The sequence below is a fragment of the Ailuropoda melanoleuca genome, chromosome 1 (genome assembly GCF_002007445.2).
Source record: "Ailuropoda melanoleuca isolate Jingjing chromosome 1, ASM200744v2, whole genome shotgun sequence".
Taxonomy (NCBI): Eukaryota; Metazoa; Chordata; class Mammalia; order Carnivora; family Ursidae; genus Ailuropoda; species Ailuropoda melanoleuca.
Genome location: NC_048218.1, coordinates 133410399 through 133431690, shown reverse-complemented (window position 1 = coordinate 133431690; position 21292 = coordinate 133410399). Strand labels below are relative to the sequence as shown.

At 35.4% G+C, this 21292-nt stretch overlaps 1 protein-coding gene across 6 annotated transcripts in view; it reads left to right on the top strand.

Moving 5' to 3' along the window:
• Positions 1-21292, top strand: part of CACNA2D1 (calcium voltage-gated channel auxiliary subunit alpha2delta 1) — a 484461-nt gene that overhangs the window by 262435 nt on the left and 200734 nt on the right. The window lies entirely within an intron of this gene.

Sequence of the window (21292 nt, the reverse complement as noted above, 5' to 3'; positions counted from 1 at the left end):
AATTTTCAGAAAATAATAGCCTTTTGAATATCACTTTCTTTATATAAAAACTCTTGGTTTTATATTCTCTACCAGTATGATTATTTCTGTTAGTTGCTCAGTAATCGTCTCTCTGTGCTTATAGCCTTGTCTCTCTACCAAGGAAGATATTTTCCAGCAACCTCATGATCTGTCCATGTGTTCACCAGCGGATTGACAGAGGTCCATGGATGGCTGTTCCCTAGTCCGGAGGGCATCTGCTAGCTCCCATGGCTGTTGCTTTCTATTTGCCATCATTGGTCCAATGGAAGAATATGGTTCCGCTCAGGTGGTTGTCACCTGGTGCATCCCAGGCTCCAAAGCCCTTGAACTTGAGGCAGAGTGTGCACTCTGCAGAAATAGGGTGAATGACTCTATTTCCAACCGCGGAGGGGGGGGGGTTGTTTAAAAACCTAGTTAAATAATATTTACACTGTTTTAAAAAGAAAAAACTTATGCAAGCATCCATTAAGCCAAATATCAAATTTTAAACGTTTGTGAGAAGAACAGAACATGATATCCTCTCTCTTAACAAAGTTTAATCCCATCCAGTGTTGCTACTTACAGGTACGATGTGTAGCAGATCTCCAGTGCTTATTTATCTTGATTACCTGAAATGTTATGCCTGTTGATTCATAACTTGCCATTTCTCCCTGCCCTGAACCCCTGTTGACCATGATTCTAGGCTTTAATTTTATTAATTTGACTATTTTAGATACTTCAGGCAAGTGGAATCATACAGTACTTGTCTTTCTGTGTCTGGCTTATTTCACTCAGCATAACATCCTCCAGGTCCATCCATGCTATTGTATTGCCAAATTCCCTACTTTTTAAGGGCTGAATGATAGCATATGTGCCACATACACCACATTGTCTTTGTCCATTCCTCTTTTGATGGACATTTGGGTTGTTTCCACATCTTAGCTCCTGTGAATACGCATACAATGAAAATGGGAGTGTTAGTATCTTTGAGATCCTGATTTTAATTCTTTTGGATATATACCCACAAGTGGGACTGTTGGGTCATATGTACTCCTTTCAGTTTTCTTGAGTCCTCTTCATATCCTCTTGTGTAGCGGCTACACCATTTTGCATTTCCACCAACAGTGTGCAAGGATTCCAGTTTCTCCACATCTTTGCCAACGCTTGTTGTCTAATAAAGACTTAAAGATAAGATCTGAAACTGTAGGACTCCTAGACTGAAACATCGAGGAAAAGTTTCATGACGTGGTTTTTGGCAATGATTTCATAGATACGGTACCAAAAGCTCAGGCAACAAAAATTAAGAAGTGAGACTATACAAAACAGAAGAAGCTTCATAGCAAGGGGAACAATCAGTAGAATGAAAGGTAACCTGCAGAATGGGAGAAAACATTTGCGACCATATATCTGATAAGGGTTTGATCTCGAACATACAGGAGGAACTCCTACAACCCAACAACAAAAATTCCAACCCTATAGGTTTTTAATCACCAGCGTTCTGAAGCTAGTTCTCATATTCCCTGTGTCACAAAGTTCCTGAAGAAAAGATTGATTCATTGTTTATTTAATACTTCTCTTCATGAGAGCAGAAACATCTGCCTTTAGGAGTCTTTGAGGAGACTTATTTCTTACTCTATCCTCCTCTTCCTCAATTATCCCTTTGAACTCTTGTCTATGTATTTCTCCTTGAGGAAGCAATCAGTTGACCTCCAGCAGATGAATGAATGAAAATAGATTTCTGATAATTTTCCAACTGCTAACCTTTATTATCACAGTGCAGGTTCAGCATAGAGGACCCTATTGCTACATTACATTCTAACTCCAAAAACCTGTTGGAGATTAAATGAGATGGTTTATATAAATATGCTTAACACTTTGGAAGGTCTTCAAAAATGATCATTTTAGTAGAGGAGACACTAACTCCTTCTAGATTTATTTCTTCCAAAAAGTTGGCATATTGTTTTTTAATCATTAAGTGCAGCTGATTATGCCTTTTGAAGAAGGAAAATGTGCATTGCCCATCCGTAATAGGTGTTAGATGAATACTAATGCAATTGACTTAAATTCTGTTTACCTTACATTTCATATAGATAGTAAGACTGCATTCATGTAGATTGACTGCATTTGGAAGTGACATGGGGGTATGGAGGGCAACAAAATTAAGTCTTTAATTATTATTGATGTTTGTCTTTATATTTTTATGACGTTCTGGTTTACTTGGTGCCTAAAACAGCCCTGGTACATCTTTTTGCAACTAAAAAAAAAGGGGGGTATCTGAATGAATCTTTAGGGGGTATGAAACTAATGCATATATTTATTTACTGTAGATCCTTGTGGACTGGGGCCCCAGGGCAGTAACTCTATTCCCAGAGATAATTTTAATCTTGAGAATTACATCAGATGCTGTAATAATTTCAATTTAGTGGAATTAGGGTTGTGTTAACAACTTTGCTCATATTGCTATCAGAAAGAAAGTGTTTCAGGACCTGAAGAGAGCTTTCTTCCTAAAGGCTTAACACTATGGTGAAACCTTGGAGGTTTAAAATAAAGAAGCAAATTTTGAGGAATAGGCAATTTATGTAGGTCTTGGGGTTCTGTCACTGGTAGGATACATTTTGACTTTGGAAGCTGGCTGGTGTAACTGACCATGGTGAGGACTTAGGGTTTAGCATACTGGTTTACCTGAAGGGATATTACATATCCAGAATGTAAAAAAGCTGCTCAAACAGGGGTTTGGGTAATGTTGAGAGTAGGTATTGCCCCCAAAAGCTTAACAGAAAAAAAAAAAAAAAAAACTTTAAGTAGACTGAAGAAAGTTTTGAGATTTCTCTGATTTAAACCTGAGAGGTTTAAAAAAAAAATGGAAAGAAAATCTAGTTATATTCATCTGCAAGTTTCAAAAATTATGTAACAAAGCCTTTAGTACTGGATTTGAATACATATGAGAAAAATGCTATGGGAATTTGGGGGAATGACCGACTCTCACCATCCTTGCAAATGGCCAACTTCTTTAAAGCTTATGCCTTTTGTCATCAGACTTTCCAAAACAGTCTGTCAGTGGGTTTATTCATCATGCTATCCTCTCTCTAATTAATTAACATTTTTTCTTTTACTTTCTTATCAACATACAAACTTGCTCCAGTATCTTCTATCATTAAAATATATGTGAATATATATATATATATGTATATATCTTGCCTCTTTTAGCTTCACCATATTTGTTTGCTATCTTACATTGCAACTCAGAAGAAATGTCGACCTTCCTGATCTCTCCATTTCCCCCTTTTCTCTCTGTCAGCCCACTCCAGTCTGACTGCAAATTTCATCCATGGTTCTTTGTAGTACACGTGTGCCTCCTTGTCATCTACTCTAAATGGTATCTTCTGTGTATCTTCATACCTCGTCTGTTTATATCATTTTAATGGACCACTTACTAGTTCCCCTTTCTTTAAACACTTTCTTTTCTTAGTTTTCAGGAAATCCCACTGAACCTAATTTTCCTGTTTTCTCACTGTCCTTCCCTTCTCAATCTCCTGTTACTATCTACTTTGTCCCAGGAAACCTCATCCATTTCACTGGATTTAAATATAATTCCACCCAAGTCTCTTTTCTGCACTCTAGGCTCATTTATCCAACTGACCACTTGCTATTTGCGGTTAGTTGTCTCACCTGCATGTCACTAACATGCTCAGATGAACTACTGTTTCCATGACTTTCTCTCCTAGTATCCTGATCATCTGTTAATTTTCCCATCTCAAATGATGTCTGCTTCTCCCCAGTTAATTTAGCCAGAATTAAAGAGTGATCCTTAATTTCCTTCTCTGCCATAACCCCTCATATAATCCATGTGTGTAAATTCTGTCAATTTCAAATATATCATGCATCTATTTATTTCTGTTCCTCTCCTTTACCCCCCCCTTCTTTGTTCACCCCCCATCCTGCAGAATAATTTTGAAATTGTTAATCAAGTTATGAATCAAAGAGTCTACTGCCCTATGGTATCCACAGATTTTTTTATATACATAGTTAAAATAAGATTTTAGGCTCTCAATTAAATGGAATAATGAGGCTTTTTTTAATAGACAGTTTTACAAGATAGTGGAAGACATAGCTTTGCATATCCTTCTGATATAAACATTTTGAGGATCAAGTAGGACTAACAAATTTAAAAATTTTTAAACCAATAAGACAACTAAATGTCAGAGCAGAGTAGGGTAAGTGCCACAAACCTGAATTTTGAAAGTAATGTACTGCTTTTCTCAAACTGCCCATGAAAAATGTGCCTATATGATAGCAGCAACAATAAAATTAAGGCAGCACAAGTAATAATTAAAAAAAAAAAGATCAAATATAATTTTTAGTGAAAATTGCACAAAAATATGTGAAGTTTTATATGTGAATTCAGGTTTAAATTAACAGTTACAAATACCTTTTTCTGCTCCATCGGAAGACCTACTGGTCTGAGAAATAGAACTTGTGATTGCTGGATATTATAGAAAATGAGTTATCATGGCATTGTAGTATTGTGTGCTATGGGGTTTATTATATGTTAATTAAATTATTAGATTCCCTAAATTATGAAATTGCTACATTGCAAAAACTGCTTTACTTTGTTACAGTGTTTCACCACTGCGTGGACAGTTCTCCTGGGATCTTATAAGAATCACCTGGAAGCGCTTTTTTTTTTCAAAGTCTTCCCTTAAGTCCTCCCCACAGAGTTCTCAGTGACTTCCTTGTGGGGGTGAAGTCAAGACACTGAGAATCCTTCTCTAGTGAGCAGTGTAACTGAAGGAGTGTGATCTATCTGGCATGTGTGTTAAGACTGAAGAAAGGTTGACAACCACTAACTGGAGGACTCATAAGAGTAAAAATGATGAGTCTGAATGCAATTCTAAAGCTTAGAAAGAAGGGATTGAGTGGTAAACAGATTTGAAGATAGAAAAGAAAAGTGTACTAAGAAATTGGATGCTCTAAAAAATCTACTTGGGTTTAAAACCCAAACAGCAATAGCAGCAGTAATCAGGCTTGTTCCGTCACTTTCTTTCTGAAAGAAGAATACCTTAATCATTTTTGTAAGAATATTTCAGGACCGTTACTTCAAAAATCTGAATGATATAGGTATAGATACAAAAGGAAAATTAAAATCTCTCCTAATTGCCACAACTAGATATATTCCTTGTTTATATTTAGTGAGCATGGTGATGTTCGGTTTATCCATTACCTCTTTTTTTCATGTATTGTTTCCTGATGTACACCAGGGGGTGAAAATATAGTTATATGATTTGAACAGAACTTACAAACTTGTAACAGAAGAGTGCATTCTACTGAGAATAAATCAACATGTTCATGTTTCTCTCCCCTTCCTCATTCATCCCCCAATCTTATAAAATTATTACCTTTACATTAAGATTAGGCTCAAAAACCATAATTCCCACAGTGTTTAATCCTGGTTGTATATTTTGATGGCTTGAATGCTATCATCAGAATTTCTGCAATAGCTCTTCCATACTGATCTTATTTTTTTTTAATTCATAATTTGATTGAATGGATTTTGTTGTCGATTAGTTTGACAAGGAAGAGCCATAGGATGCTCTAATCCCTGAGTTCTTGCATGATTGAGAATGTCTGGGATTTCATTTTGGACTTGCAAAAGACTTCAGCTAAGTATGCTCTTTTTTTTCCCCCCACATCAAAATTTGGGGCATTGTTTCATTGTTTCCTGTTGATAGTGGCTCTAAGGAAGTCTTTTTTTTTTTTTTTTTTAAGATTTTTTATTTATTTATTTGACAGAGATAGAGACAGCCAGTGAGAGAGGGAACACAAGCAGGGGGAGTGGGAGAGGAAGAAGCAGGCTCAAAGCGGAGGAACCTGATGTGGGGCTTGATCCCATAACGCTGGGATCACTCCCTGAGCTGAAGGCAGACGCTTAACCGCTGTGCCACCCAGGCGCCCCTCTAAGGAAGTCTTAAGCCAGTCTGATTCTAACCCCTGGACCCCATCCTGAATTGACTTGAATTTTTTGCTTGTTCCTTAATACCATTCTTCAATGCATTGATGTAATGTATATCAATGTAATGATGCATCTTATGGTTGATTGGTGTCTTTTTGTTCGAGTTTTAATTTTATTTCAGAGATGGGTACTTTCAGCATCTTTCTGAATATTTTTTAATAGTTTTTTTTTAAATGCTGTTTCCATCAGGAATATGACTTAATGTAAATCGGACCACCTTTTTTGTTTTCCATAACTGGTATCTGCTGTATTATAGTCTTTTTTAAGGATCCTTATTTTATTTTATTTTTTTTCGTTTCATTTGGCATGATTTTTTGAAGCCTGTCTGGAATGTTGGTCTTTTCATATGCATCTGTGCTTTACTTGTTTTCATGTAGCTTTCTTCTCTAAATAATCTGTTTTGCATCTCCCCCTTTTCTGTCTGTTCTGGCAGCTCCTTTGCCAGTTTATAAATAATCTCATCATTAGACCTCCTTTATCTTTTATTTCCTTTCATTATTTTCCTGACCCTCTCTCTCTCTCCTCCTTATTTTAAAGAATAAGTCTATAATTTCTTTGAGACTGTGAAGAGCCATGGTCTTAATTCTTATTTTTATTTTAGAATCACGTGTCTTCTGTTAGTTTTCCTCTCTTCCTTTCCTTTTCCACAAAATGGCTATGTATGGATTCCTGACTCTGACTAAACTAACGATCTGATGAAAGATGATGAAGGAGAATTAAAAAGAGAAAATCCCAAGGTAGTTTAGGGCTTCCATTAAGGTGAATAGTCTGAACTGCCTTCCAAAATATGTTCTGTATTTTGCATATTTCCAGATTGTTTTTAATGTTCAAGAAGACTGTGAGACTTATGGTAGAAAACAATTAAATCATGGGCTTTTCTTGTAGTGATATGATGATTGCCATTTCTCTTTCCTACTAGGATTTATTTCCTTTTATGTTCTACAGCTATCATTTATTAGGTAAAAAATAGAAAACATCAGCTGGTATTAGAATTAATTGCATTTTTAAAGCCAAAATAGGGAATGTCCGACACCACTGTTCTACAAATATATATCTGGTTATCCTCTAGATACCAGCTGGATATTGTAAGTTCTACTTTAAAATATTAGAAAACAGGAAGGAAGAAATACAATGTAAACCACTGAAAAGATCTAGAAAGCAGAAGATAAGTCGTCTGATATTTAAACAGACACCCTAAAAGTGGTACTATTTGCACATGAGAAGTATTGATTGAGAGTGTGCTTCTGATTCCAGTTCTTTCAATAGAATATTTTGTCATCTAATATTAAGTCTAACATTTTTGAGCCATTAAACAAGTTAGAAAATATGATAGTTAAAAGGGACATACTCTGATTAATAGGATTGCCAACCTAGGTGCCAGAGAGAGTTTGATTATTTCTTATAGTGTGCTTTTGGCTATTTAATCCCTAAACTACAGTTTCTTCACCAATAAGGTGGGAGTAATATTGGTAGCAGTAGCATAGAGTTATTTTGAAACTTAATTGAAGTAATGCATGGAAGCCTTCACAGAGGTCCTTGAGAAGTAGAATCAAGCTTAAATAAAGGAAATGTAAATGATGTCACATTATTGAGAAATTGATGGCACTCAATGTTGGCTAAACAAATATGACTGAAATTTTATTAACAATCAGATTTCGTCTTTTTTCCCCTTATATTCCTCCTGCTTGCTTCCAGGTGGCATCAGCCAAGTGTCCCACGCTCTGCCATCATCAACCCATATACATATACATATACATTGTACACTTTGTTGAGATTGATTTTGCTTGCAAATGTGCAGTTTTTCCCTTTGGAAACATGTCTTTAAAGACTTCCAGAACAAATAACAGTAGAATGTTAAAAAAACAATGGCAGTACAGAATCAAAATACCGATTTCGATAAATTATATTCTTGCTTTGAGCAGAAACACACGCATGTATATTTTAGCATGGCTATTTTAAGCTGTCAATGTCCTGAAAGCATTTCTGCACTCCAAGAGTTTGTATCATCATTGGAATCCCATTACTTTACAGCTCACAATCGGTAAAATCTAATAAATTTTACATTTCCACACTTTTATTTGAAAATCTTAAGCATTTTTATGTTTTTATGTTCTGAGGGTTTTGGGTTTTGAAATACAGAGCATTAGTTATACTCAGGAGAGAACAGATTACAGAATCCAAGTTGTAATAAATCTAAAGTGTATGTTTGATGATTCAACTGCTAAATTCTTTTCTCATAATCCCTGTGCTGGGTAAAAATGACCAAATGATATATTGGAGACGACTACAGCCTATTTCTTTGGCTGAAGGGGAAATGAAGCCTCCTGACAGAGAATATCGATGTTTCTGTTATTTTAATAACATAGATGTTAATCCTCAGGCTTCCCAGAAATTTCTCTAGTTCTTACAGAGTTTTCTTTGAAATTCTTGTTTTTCCCAGTTGCATTGAGAAGTAATTGACACCCATTACCCTGTAAGTTTAACACCTCTGGCATGGTGATTTACATATGTTGTGAAATGATTACTTCAGTAGGTTCAGGTGATATCTATCTTCTCATATAATTACAATGAAAGAGAGATAAAATAAAGGAAAAAAATTTTCCTCGTGATGAGAGCTCTTAGGCTTTACTCTTAACAATTTTTTGTCGGTATCGGTATCGTACAGCAGTGTTAGCTATCGTCAGCATGTTGTACGTTACATGTTGTTTTGCTATTGAGTTGTATGGATTCTTTATATATTTTGGATATTAACCCCTTATTGGAGATTTGGTTTGCAAATATTTTTTTTCTCATCCCTGAGGTTGTCTTTTCACTTTGTAGATGGTGTTTTGTTTTGTTTTGTTTTTGGCTGTGCAAGAACTTTTTAGTTTGCTATAGTCTGACTTATTTATTTTTGGTTTTGTTGCTTTTGCTTTAAGGTGTCATATCTGAAAAATTATTACCAAGACCTATGTCAAGGAAGTTTGTTCCTATGTTTTCTTCGATGTTTTCTATGTTTTTGTGGTTTTGAGTCTTACATTTAAGTTTTTAATCCATTTTGAGTTACGTTTTCTGAATGGTATAAGATAGGAGTCCAGAGACTGTCTTTTCTCCATTGAGTATCTTGGCTCCCTTGTCCGAGATTAGTTTGATTTGAAATGTTGGGGTTTGGGAGCGAAAGAATTCTTGAGATGTCTTTGGGGTAAAAAGGTGGTTTTATTTAAGCATGGGGACGGCACCCACGGGCAGAAAGAACTGCACTGATGTTGTGAGGAGAGACTGATTATATATTTTCAAGTTGGTTGCTGGTTAAGGTTAGCATAAGTCTCTAAGGGATTTGGAAGCAAGGTTTCCAGGACCTTGAGGGGCTAGCTGTTGTTAGAGAATGTTCATTTACTACTGTCTAGTAAGCTCTTAGTCATGAAACCCTTCATATGTATATCAGTGGGCCATATGTTTGGAGGATGATTGCCAACATATATCATGTTGGGGGGAGCAGTAAAGATAAAGGGAATTTCCAAAGGGATTTTCATATGTTAAAGAAGACTTAGAGGATCCTATGAGGCTGGGCTAATGTCAAACTAAGGTTGCCATTTGCCTTTACTGAAGTATTAACATTGACGCAGTTGAGTTCCTGGAAGATCACTCTGCCTGTCCCAAGTACTTGTCATGGGCTATAAGTTGTAAGGAAGTTTAATTTTTTTTTTCCTGTATTTCTTTTGCCTTTGTTCTACGCAACAAGTTGACAATATATGCTTGCATCTATTTCTAAATTTTTGATTCTGTTCTTTTTTTTTTTTGCCAGTACCATGCTGTTTTGATGACTAGGTTTATAGAGTAGCTTGAAATCAGGAGTTGTGATGCGTCCTGCTTTGTTTTTCTTTCTCAGAATTTCTTTGGCTGTCTGTTTTTTTTTTTTTCAACTTCTGTAAAAAATGCAGTTGGGGGGGTGTTGGTTAGGCATCTGACTCAGGTTGTGATCTCAGGGTCATGAGACTGAGCCCCATGTCAGGCTCTGCGCTCAGTGTGAGTCTGCCTAAGACTCTCTCTCCCTCTTCTTTCTCTCTGCCCCTCTCCCTCCATTCTCTCTCTTTCTCTCTCTAAAGTAAATAAATTTAAAAATTTTTTAAAAATGCAGTTGGAATCTTGTTAGGGATTACATTGAAACCATAGATGGCTTTCAGTAGTATTGATATTTTAACAATATTGATTTTCCAATCCGTGAACACAGAATATCTTTCCATTACTTGTATCTTTGATTTCTTTCATCAACGTCTTGTAGTTTTCAGCATAGACCTCTTCACCTCCTCAGTTCAGTTTATTCCCAAGTGTTTTATTGTTTTGATGCTGTTGTAAATGGAATCAATATCTGTATTTGTATTTCAGATTTTTTTTTTTGTTAGTGTATAGAAATGCTACTGATTTTTGTATGTTAATTTGTATCCTGCAACTTTACTGAATTCATGGAATAGATCTAGCGGTGTTTTGGTTGAGTTTTTAGAATTTTCTATATATAAAATCATACTGTCTGCAAATAAAGACAAAACTTTTTCCTTTCCAATTCTGATAACTTTTATTTCTTTTTCTTAGCTGATTGCTCTAGTTAGAAAGTCTGGTACTATGTTAAATAGGAGTGGTGACAATCAACACCTTCATCTGCTTCCTGAACTTTCTCTGAAATTCTGGTTCATGAACTTATCTTTTTGATTGGATAACCTAGATTTTAATCTCTAAAATTTCTTTTATCTTGCTGGGTTTTATTAATTTTTTAAAAAATTTTATTCATTTGTAGAGAGAGAGAGAGAGCATGAGTGGGAGGGGCGCAGAGGGAGAGGGAGAGAGAATCCCAGGCCAACTGGTACCCAGTGTGGAGCCCAACAGGGGGCTCCGTACAGGGCTTTTTCTCACAACCCTGAGACCACGACCCTAGCAGAAACCAAGGGTCAGATGCCCAACTGACTGCGCCACACAGGCACCCCATCTTGCAGGCTTTTAATTCTATATTCTGATTCATAGTTACTTATTAGTTTGTGGTTGCAAGTCAGAATGGTGGAAAACTGAATAATTTTAATCCAAAAATGAATATTCACATAGTGTGGCATTTTCATCAAACTGTCTATTTTCTTATCTGAATGGATATGGAATAAACACCAAGAGAATGTTGTGGAACTTTAGAACATTGGATTCTCTGGCATGGAGGCTTTATATGACCTACTTGCTGTTGTTTCTTTTCTTAGTACTCTCAAATGTCAAGGGTATTTCATTGAAGAATATAAATTGTCTTGATTCATGCTTTGTGACTCTCAGGAACAAACAGCAATGACAAGAAAAGCCAAGGCCTATCTACAAAAGCCCTGCTTGGCTATGTTGAAAGCTTTGTGAATTTAGAATGAAGATGGGCAATTGTCCTATAATTCATAGCTCTGCCTGAGAGTGCCAAGAAGCCCTGTCTTTCAACAGCTTTAAACTTCTTCAGGAGATGTAAGATTCGAGGTTACTGTTGAGCACATTAAAATCATCAAACTACTTTAATTTCTAAGGGTATCGAACATCTGTTGCATGGTTTGAGAGGAAGTCTATGTAATTACGTTAATATTAGTCAACTTGGTAATATGGAAACTATAAATTTTAAGCAACTTCCATGGTAGATTATAGAATGTTTACAAAAGCCTTTGAGCAAAAAAGTTCAAGTACATTTTTGTGAAAAAAAGAAATCTATTTGGCTTGGCTTTCCATTTCAATTCCCTCTATATCCTGCCTCAAAAAAAAAAAAAAAAAAAGGTAAAGGAAGGAATTATGTAAGTGATTAATCGTGGTTAATAGTTTGGTTATTGAGATTTTGTATATGAATCTGTTACTTGAGATTGTGTATATGAACATCTCGTTTTTGGGGAGAAAAATGAGAGTTTATTTACTATCATACTAAAATTATAGTTCTTCCTCAATTATTTATATACTTTTTAAGAGGTGCAGTTAATGTAAGTGGAGAGATATAGAATTCTTTTAAAAGTTGGGTAGCAATATATTATGTGGGGTTATAGAGTGCAGGTTCATTACCTAGAGAAATTCAGAACTGATTTCTGAGTTGCTTGAGATTGATTTCCCAGCTTGGAAGAAACACATGTGGAGCAGGAGCTTAAGTTTAACTGCTCGGGAAGCTTCCTGGCAGGTTTATTTGTGTAAGGCGGTTTGGTTACAAAGGGTTTCCTGCTGGGATGCCTGATACCAAAAGTACACAGAAAGCAAAAGTAAAGAGAAGTCAACAAAACAGGTAATTAAGTAGGCATTGTACATGCTGATTGTCGCTAAATTTAAAAGCAAGGTTTATTGAGTTAAAGCAGAAGTGTGGACATAAAGTTGACTACCTAGCATGCCAACATATTTTGTGTAAATTTATTTTTTTTTAAATCACGCCATTAGATATTTTGCAATTACGTTTTGGTGTGTGTTTAACATTTTAAATCTTATGCATTGATGCCAAGTTTTTAATGATATAAAAATTCATCTGTAGTTCTAAACCTGCTTTTTTTAAAGCAGCTGCACCTGTTTTATTCACATTCTTTTTTTTTTTGTAAATTGAATGTTTGAGAAATTAGATGAGATGGCAAATAAAATATTATTAATACATGCATATTGACATTATCTAAGCAAACGTGACATGCTCAGTATATTGCTATCCAAAGATAATAGTATTTTGCTGATGTTCTTGACTGTGTTTCCCTCAACTCTGAGCTATTTTGGTTACCCTCTAGTGAAATACACAGTAAGGAAGACAGTAATTTGTCACACCTTTTTTTTTTTTTTTCCTGGGTTATGAAATCTCATCTTCTATACCCTTTCACGCTTTCATTGTCATTCTTCTTTTTAGGTCATCTTCCTTACACTTAGGCTTCCTGGGAATAGCCAGTCAGGGAGATTTGAAGAAGCCCAGAGTCCGATTTAGAGAAAATTTAAGCTTTGAGGAGCTGATTTTCTTTCACTAATGGCAGAAAATACTGTTTTGGAAGCTGACCAGGAGGGAATATTGGTATTTAGAAATTGAGAGATTTAAGACTTAGTATTCCCATGCTAAGGATGCTTGTATTGTTTATCGTTATATGTGTTATATTTAGAAATATAGAGTATACTAGTGTGATATTAATAAATGAAAGGAGGACATTCACTTGCTCTAGAGGAAATTATATAAGCTTTCGTGTTACATAGATCTAGATTCAAATTCTATTCTGCTGAGAAACTTTGAGAAATTGGCTTACCATCCTAAACCTCAGTCTCCTCATCTGTAGATCATAGTAATACCCATCTCCTTGATACCAGAGAATTGCATGAGGTTGTATAGTTTTCCATACTAAATTATCAATAAATGGACACAGCGTTATCATTATTATAGTTTATACCATGTTTTACAAATCTGGCTCTGCAAAATGAACATTCATTGTTTGAATCCTATTTTATACCTCATTTTAAGCTCAGTGCAAGTCTCTTTTCAATATTTATGTGAGCACGTGTATATGTTTCATGTGCTGTAGTGTTCTTTCTGCGGGGAAAAATAAGGGCTGGTCATCTTAGGTTCTCTTTTTCCTCTGTACGTGTACAAAACTCACACATTTCTTAAAATATTTCACTTAAAGTTTTGTGCTGGCAAATATTAAAAAAACCTTGAAAGAATGATATTAGAACATTGTCTATTGTCTGTGTATACAAGCATATAATACTTACTATGTATGGAAGATGATGGAGAGAATGGTGGAGAGGGAGACTATTTGAAGAATTTTTTGTGTGTTGAGAAAACACTTTTGAAGACCTATGGCCATTGTATTTTTCATTGTCCTTTAGGCTTTGGTTACAAGAAGAAGCCTATGGCTCAACGGAAAAATCTTGTTCATCCTTTCCATCAGCCTAGACTGATGCTACTGACCACGATTTCCTTTCTTCCAGTCTGTTGAATAGTTTATGGCTAAATTTAATGCTTCCTTGCAGGATTATAGGTTCTGTAGCAGTTAACCTTTTCCTCCTTCTAAGTTTTAAAAAATTGTTGTTGCTGAAATATTAATTTTAACTGACCTGTTCAATAGGTGTTTTGTGGTTTGCAACGGAATCATGTAGGGGCACCTGGCTGGCTCAGTCAGAGTGTGTCACTCTTGGTCTCGGGAATTGTGAGTTTGAGCCTTGCTTTGGGCGTAGAGATTACTTAAAAGTAAAATTTAAGAAAAGATGAATGGAATCATAAGCCTTAGAACAATCATGCTTAAAGGGTGTTGGTGGATGGAGAGAGAAATTTAGAAACATATCCATTAGAGCTTGCACAACTTTCTTGATGTCCTTACACAAAACCCAGTTATAAATCAATGACTGCATCAATTAAATATCAATAAGTGGTCATACAAACATCAGTGAGACTGTGGTTTAAAGTTTTAAGGCAACGGAATTTGTAAAAGTGGTATTTTATCACAAATTTATATTATGCATGTAGAGATCAGATGATCTATTATGTGCTTTTACATCATTTGTCATTTTTAGATGTTACTGTAGATCCAAGAGTTAGTTTAAGTGAAGATTGGAGAAAAATAGTAAAATGAGCAACTTCCAATTGTGTGATTGAGCTGTTACCTTATACTTATGGAAATTGGAAATTAAGTCTAGAATGATTAACTTTTAGGGAAATAAAATTTTAAAAACAAATCTATATATATTTTAATTATATATAATTTGTCACCTTGTATTTTCAGCGTACTTTGACTAGTTTACCTTTAGTTTAGAATTTATAATTTCTTTTTTTTTTAAGATTTTATTTATTTATTCGACAAAGATAGAAACAGCCAGCGAGAGAGGGAACACAAGCAGGGGGAGAGGGAGAGGAAGAAGCAGGCTCATAGCGGAGGAGCCTGATGTGGGGCTCAATCCCATAACGCTGGGATCACACCCTGAGCCGAAGGCAGACGCTTAACCGCTGTGCCACCCAGGCGCCCCTAGAATTTATAATTTTCTAGAACGTTTATTGCAGATAGTCCTGTGTCCTTTTCATGAATTCCCGAGGAAGCTAGAGTTATAATCATCCCAACAAAATAACTGATGGCCACAGGAAGAACATGACTTAAGTGTCACTTAAAATTCTTAGTCTGTGGGTTTTACCAAGTTGTCAGCATTTCGTGTACCATTGACATCAGGAACAACCTCTGTCTGGGAAGGTTTTACCATTTGACCTGGTGTGCGAAGTTAAAAGGATCACATAATAGGTTTGAATTTAAGTGTGTGACTACCTGGCTGGTCAGGTCATGGCTGTCAACCTAGGTGGTTTGTGGGTTGGTAGGTATGACAGCCATCTTTCTCTTTAGTGACTTTTGTCAAAGGAACAATAAATAACAAACTATTGCTGAATTACTGGTGCAGTCATTTTGATGCTGCTTTAGTGTATTTAAAATGAGAATTAAATTCCATGAACAATGCCAGATAATTCTGTATGTAAAATTGGAAATACCACTGAAGCATACAGTGCATTTGTCTGAAGATGTATTCCAACTTTGAAAAACAAAAATACTCCTTGGACTTTCTAGGTAGTTAAGTTTTCTAAAGGCTGGAGCAGTTTGTAATTTTGTTATTTCTTTGAGACCATGGTTCCAGATTTAATTTCTAGTGTTCAGTGATACAGCATCCCTGTCCCTTCCAAAAAAATTCCTGCAACAATATTTAATTTTAAAATTGTTGGAAATACAATAAAATGGAAATAATATAGAATATATTAAAGTGATATAATAATATCTTAAAAATTAGGGTTGCTTGATTTAGTACATAACATACAGGGTACCCAATTACATTTGAATTTCAGATAAACAACAGATATATCTTGTATATAGATTTGAAACATACTTTTTTTACTAAAAAAAGTCACTCTCCAAAATTCATATTTAATTTGGTGTCCTCTAACCTCTATTTTATCTTGCAGTACTAAAGTACTAACATTTTTTAGAGCTCATACCTAAAAATTCTTAGCCCAAGCTTTCCTCAACTTTCTATATTTATTGAGCTATGATTTCTTTTTCTAAGGAATCCTAAGCAGTTTGTAAACAATACTAGGTCAGTTATGTAAGTGTGATATTTGTATCATTTACTTGATGGGGAATGGAAAGGGCATTATGTATATTAATACTTATCAGCTTTGATTAACTATTTTTAGGTTTCTCTCATACTCTGTTGTATACAGTTTGAAAAATTTACCTTTAACATGTAAAATATAAATGATAATTTCACTTGCCCTGCTTTTAGTGTACTTGTTCTTTTTGGGTGTTTCTAGACCTGCTGTATTTTCACCAAATAATCCATGAAAGTGGCCAAATTATACAAAAGATTGGAGGATAAAACACAGCCTTCTAATTTTGTAGAGAGGAAATTGTGTCTGTAAAGGTTAATTAGCTGCTAATACCTTCTCTTCCCACTTCTCACCTGGATATTGACTTTGAAATTTGATTCTTTAAATGTAAAATATTTTTCATACTGATTTTCTTATGCATTAGGAAAGAAGCCAGTATGATCAAAAGATGAGTATGTTGATGTGTTCCTTTGTTCACTAACACATCTGGAAGCATAGTTTAAAATGTAGACAACTCTATAATTGGCTTGGCTTCTGTGCAGGATTTTTGCTCTCCACTGAAGTGACATCAGCCTCTTGTGATTGAAATATCTTCATTTAGGCAAGTTCTTTAGCTGATCAATCTTCCTTTGTCCTCAGTTTCTTGTGTAAAACTATCTAAATTTCATTACTTATACTTAACCAAGATAAATGCCTTTTTTTTTTGTTTTAGTTTTAGTTTTAGTTTTAGGAAAATGTTATTTGATATTTCAACTTTCTCTTATTCTATTCTTTTTGTGTAATTATATCACTGAAACAAATATTTTCTGGGTACTTAAATAATGGCCTTGGTTATAATTGTATAAAACAGTCTAAGTATAATTTGAATACTGGATAACAACATTATATTATATATATATATATATATATAGTCAAAATTTATGAAGTTCTTTCAGTTAAATTATAACATTATATTATCATGCCACCATTTGAAGTTGGAGTTCTTTGTCCAGTTGATAAATTAGTAGACGAACAACTTTGGATAGATTAATTTGTTTGCCACAACAAACTAATAATTGAACTGAAGAATAGAATTCAAATTTTTTGAATTGTCATTTGTATTACATCATGTTGCCTCTGCTTGGTACAACTCTATCTGTAATATTTTGACAAATACCTTTAATTAATACTCTCAAGAAAAAAAGATAACATTTTTTCCTTAAAAATTACACATTATGGAAATTAAAATGAATAATTTATAAAAGTATATCTGAGGGAAGAAGCCTGGTCCATAGAATTTCCTTTCTCTGTCCCTCTTTTTAAAAATTTTGGACAACAGACAAAATGCAAGTAGGAGTATGTTGAGAGTCTTTTGGATTCCTTGAGAATCTTTTGGATTGTGTCTTTCATAAATTAACACTTTAACAATTATGCATGTTTTAATTAGAGACAAGTTCTATCTGAGTGAACAGTTTGAATTGAAAAAAAAAAGCTGTTTGAAATACAACTTAATTAAACACAGTTACTAAAACTAGGCTCATGAAGTATAGGCTGGTAGGAATTTGTTTGTTTGTTTCCAGAGCAATTCTGTATTACTCGGATGGAATGGAGGGCTTCTAAAATCTCAGAAATTTCACTATTCATTTCTTCTGCAGCAGCCTTCCTTTCTTCGTACTATTAGAGAAACTATTTTCACGGAGAGGTAGTATGGATTTAAACTGTAATCTCTCCCCTAGAAAAAACTGTGATTTCTACTTTTCTTAAACATACATTAATGGTATTTTATTATATTAATGAAACGTAGCAGCAGTTGATCCAGAACAGTTAATTTATGCTACAATGGAGAGATTGCCGGCTTGATGTTTGGTAGGAGTAAAGGGGTTTGAGTTTTTTTCATATTACATCTTAAAGGGGTTCATTCAAGCTCTTTTGGGGAATGTTTCTATCTCGATACGTCCATCCTCAGAGAAACAGTCCTTATTTTTCAGGGATAAATGAATATACTTTGACTTGATCTTTCCAGATATAAAGAAAAATAATGATGTAAAGCTTCTAATACTTGTATATGTTTCTAAAGAAATATGACAGGAATTTCAAGTGGAAAAAAAAAAGCTCTGCCTTTGTTTTTCAGAACTGAAAGATACTCTTTAAATTCTGTTGAGCGTTCACAGGAGAAGAGAAAGTAATCAAAGTCTCACTGAAAGAAATAGGTGAACACAGCTACTGGATCTTCGTGTGGGATCTAAAACAAAACATTCAGTGGATATCAAAATAGATAGGTGGAAGGATTCTAGAGACCACATTTATCAACTGACTCATCATTTTATAGTTGAGGAACGAAAACCCTAAGAAAGTCACACTGCTAACTAGTCATTGCTTAAAGTCATTTGTTGATTTAGCCATGTGCTCAGTAAATATTTCTACAACGCTGTTTATGTGCCCGTGATAGATGTTGATTCCCTGCCCACCTCTTCTCAGCACGCGCGCGCGCGCGCACACACACACACACACACACACACACACACACATTCTTATAGCTTTCTACTCAAACATCTGCAAGTCTTTGCCTGAGTGCCCTTGGTGGGGACAAAAATTTGTAGAAATGAACACCTTCAAGCAATGATGATCAGTATTGGTGAATACTGTCCTTGAGAAACAGTGGTTCCCGGATGAGTCCCGGTTGCCCACCTGCTCTTTAATATACCTTGCATTGAAATCCATTGTCTCCATGTCTCACTTCTCCATTCTCCTATTAGTATGTCCTGGAATCACCTCTCACGTTGATTATCTGTGTGTAAATCCTAGTCGAGTGTCTGCTTCAGGGGAACCAAACTGAAAGCAGTTCTCAAAGACCTTGTCTGTAGAAGGTAAAGATCATTAAGCAGGTCATTCAGCAACTCTATGAGGACGGCATGCCTGTTCAATTCAGTCATTAGCATGTAACTTTTGACGGACCTCCAGCCAGGCATTGAGCACAAAGATGATCAAGGTACTGTCTTTCCCCTTACAAGGCTCAGACGAGTGAACACAATATAGTGTGATAAGTACAAGGATTGAGGAGTGGGGTTTACCTGATCTTTGGATCTGACTTTCACCCGTTAATTCCACACAACAAACCAATGAGGTTCTTACCTACTGTTGTTCTCCCTGATTTAAGGATGAAGATGTCAGAAGGTTCTATGAGAAGTATTAACAGAGGTACCTAACTGTGATTTGAAGTGGGAAACCGGGGGGAAATTTTTCCAAAACAAAAAAAGCTTCATGGCCATACACAAGGTGTGAAAAGGCCTTTTTCCAGAATCCCAAATAGGAAAGGTAGCGTTTTTCCCTCTCCTCTATAATTTCTCCCAAACGCCTCTTTCTTTTCTTACTGTTTTCTACCTGTAAGAGGAGTTAGGCCATGTGTATTTCCCTCTTTCTTTGCTCTTCCAACCCAACTCAGGAATGTCTCAGCAATTATTTCCTCATGGGAAGGAACATCCCTTATTCCATATGCTGCATTCTAACTCTCACTTATTGTTTAGAATTTCTAGTTTTGTCTTTCTATATGATGTTATCTATTTTTTATTTTTTTAATTTTTATTATTTATTTATTTTTAAAGATTTTATTTATTTATTTGACAGAGAGAGAGGCAGCCAGTGAGAGAGGGAACACAGGCAGGGGGAGTTGGGAGAGGAAGAAGCAGGCTCCCTGCGGAGGAGCCTGATGTGGGGCTCGATCCCAGGACTCTGGGATCACGCCCTGAGCCGAAGGCAGACGCTTAAACGACTGAGCCACCCAGGCACTCTGATGTTATCTATTTCTTAAATTTAGAAATCTCTTCTCTGATAAGACTGGCTTTTAAGACTATTGCCTGCCTGCTAGGAACTTAAACCTGATAAAATACAAAATATCCAGGCTGAACAATGATGTATTTATATTAGCCCCAATTTTCACCTTAGGGTGCCAAACTGATTGTCTCAATAGTGGGGAGTTGGGATGGAGAGAAGGAAGGGAAGGGAAATCCAACAAGCAAAGTGCTACCATGATATAAGGCTAACTAAGATTTTTTTTATCAATTTATTATTTTCAAGAAGATCATATCTATTATATATTCAGGGAATTTTATTTTATTATTTATTTATTTTAGAGAGAGAGAGAGCATGAGCCCATGTGTGTGCCCACAAACGAGGGAGGGAGGGCAGAGGGAGAGGAGAGGGAGAGAATCTCAAGCAGAGTCCAAGGCCAGTGCAGAGCTGGACACCGGGACTCACTCCCAGGACCTCGAGATCGTGACCTGAGCCGAAATTGAGTCAGACGCTTAGCTGACTGAGCCACCCAGGCACCCCTGTTCAGGAGATTCTATAACATTTAATGATATAACATACGCAAATGCCTTTCATGTAATGCACACATAATCCAAATCTCTTCTCCTCCTTCTTTCCCATCCCATATAATCCATTAAACCCAATGAAAGATAAATTAAATTGATGTAATAGCTATTAGTTTGATGTTCTTTGAAGCTCTGATTTTGGACAGATTATTTTATGCTCATTAATTCATTGGTCATAGTGTAAGTCTTGATATTTCATTGTTGGTATGATAATTTTCTGAAGTTGATAATGATTAATTTAAAAAGGCAGTGCTGATATTACAATTGGACAAATTAACATGACTCTCTTACTAGGACATCATATATTGTTATGATCAAGTGCTGTTAACTTTGATCGTGAATCAAGAAAATCTGTGGGTTATCAAAGTCAGTAGGAAGCAGCATAGAAAATAGAATATGTTGGTGGATTAATTTTTAATGTTTTAGATGATTATACTCAAAGCTTCATTAGAGTTACAGGTTAAAGGAGATTAAAGCAAGTTCCTCAGCATTATAGATGTGTTTGTCCAATTCTGGGCTGAGTTTCCTGGGGGATTTGGTAGCTGAAGAAAATAATATGTTTATCTTCTCATGTTCTACTTTGCTTTTCTCCTGAAGTTTAAATCATATATTTATCAATTTTATTTGGAGCACTAAAAAAACCTTACAGGCAGATTCTTATCAAAGTTTATCAGATGAAGAAATAAATTGCGATAGCTTTTACTGTTTAATAGGAATTGATCTTTGAAGTTCAACAACCAAGGAACTTGGAAATCACAGTCCAATTGGAATTCCTCTTTGATTTCTTTTAGAGTGAAAGTGGTGTACACTTTGGCTTATTTGGAACTTTTTTAAAGCTATATACTTTTTCTCTGATGCATTGTGTGT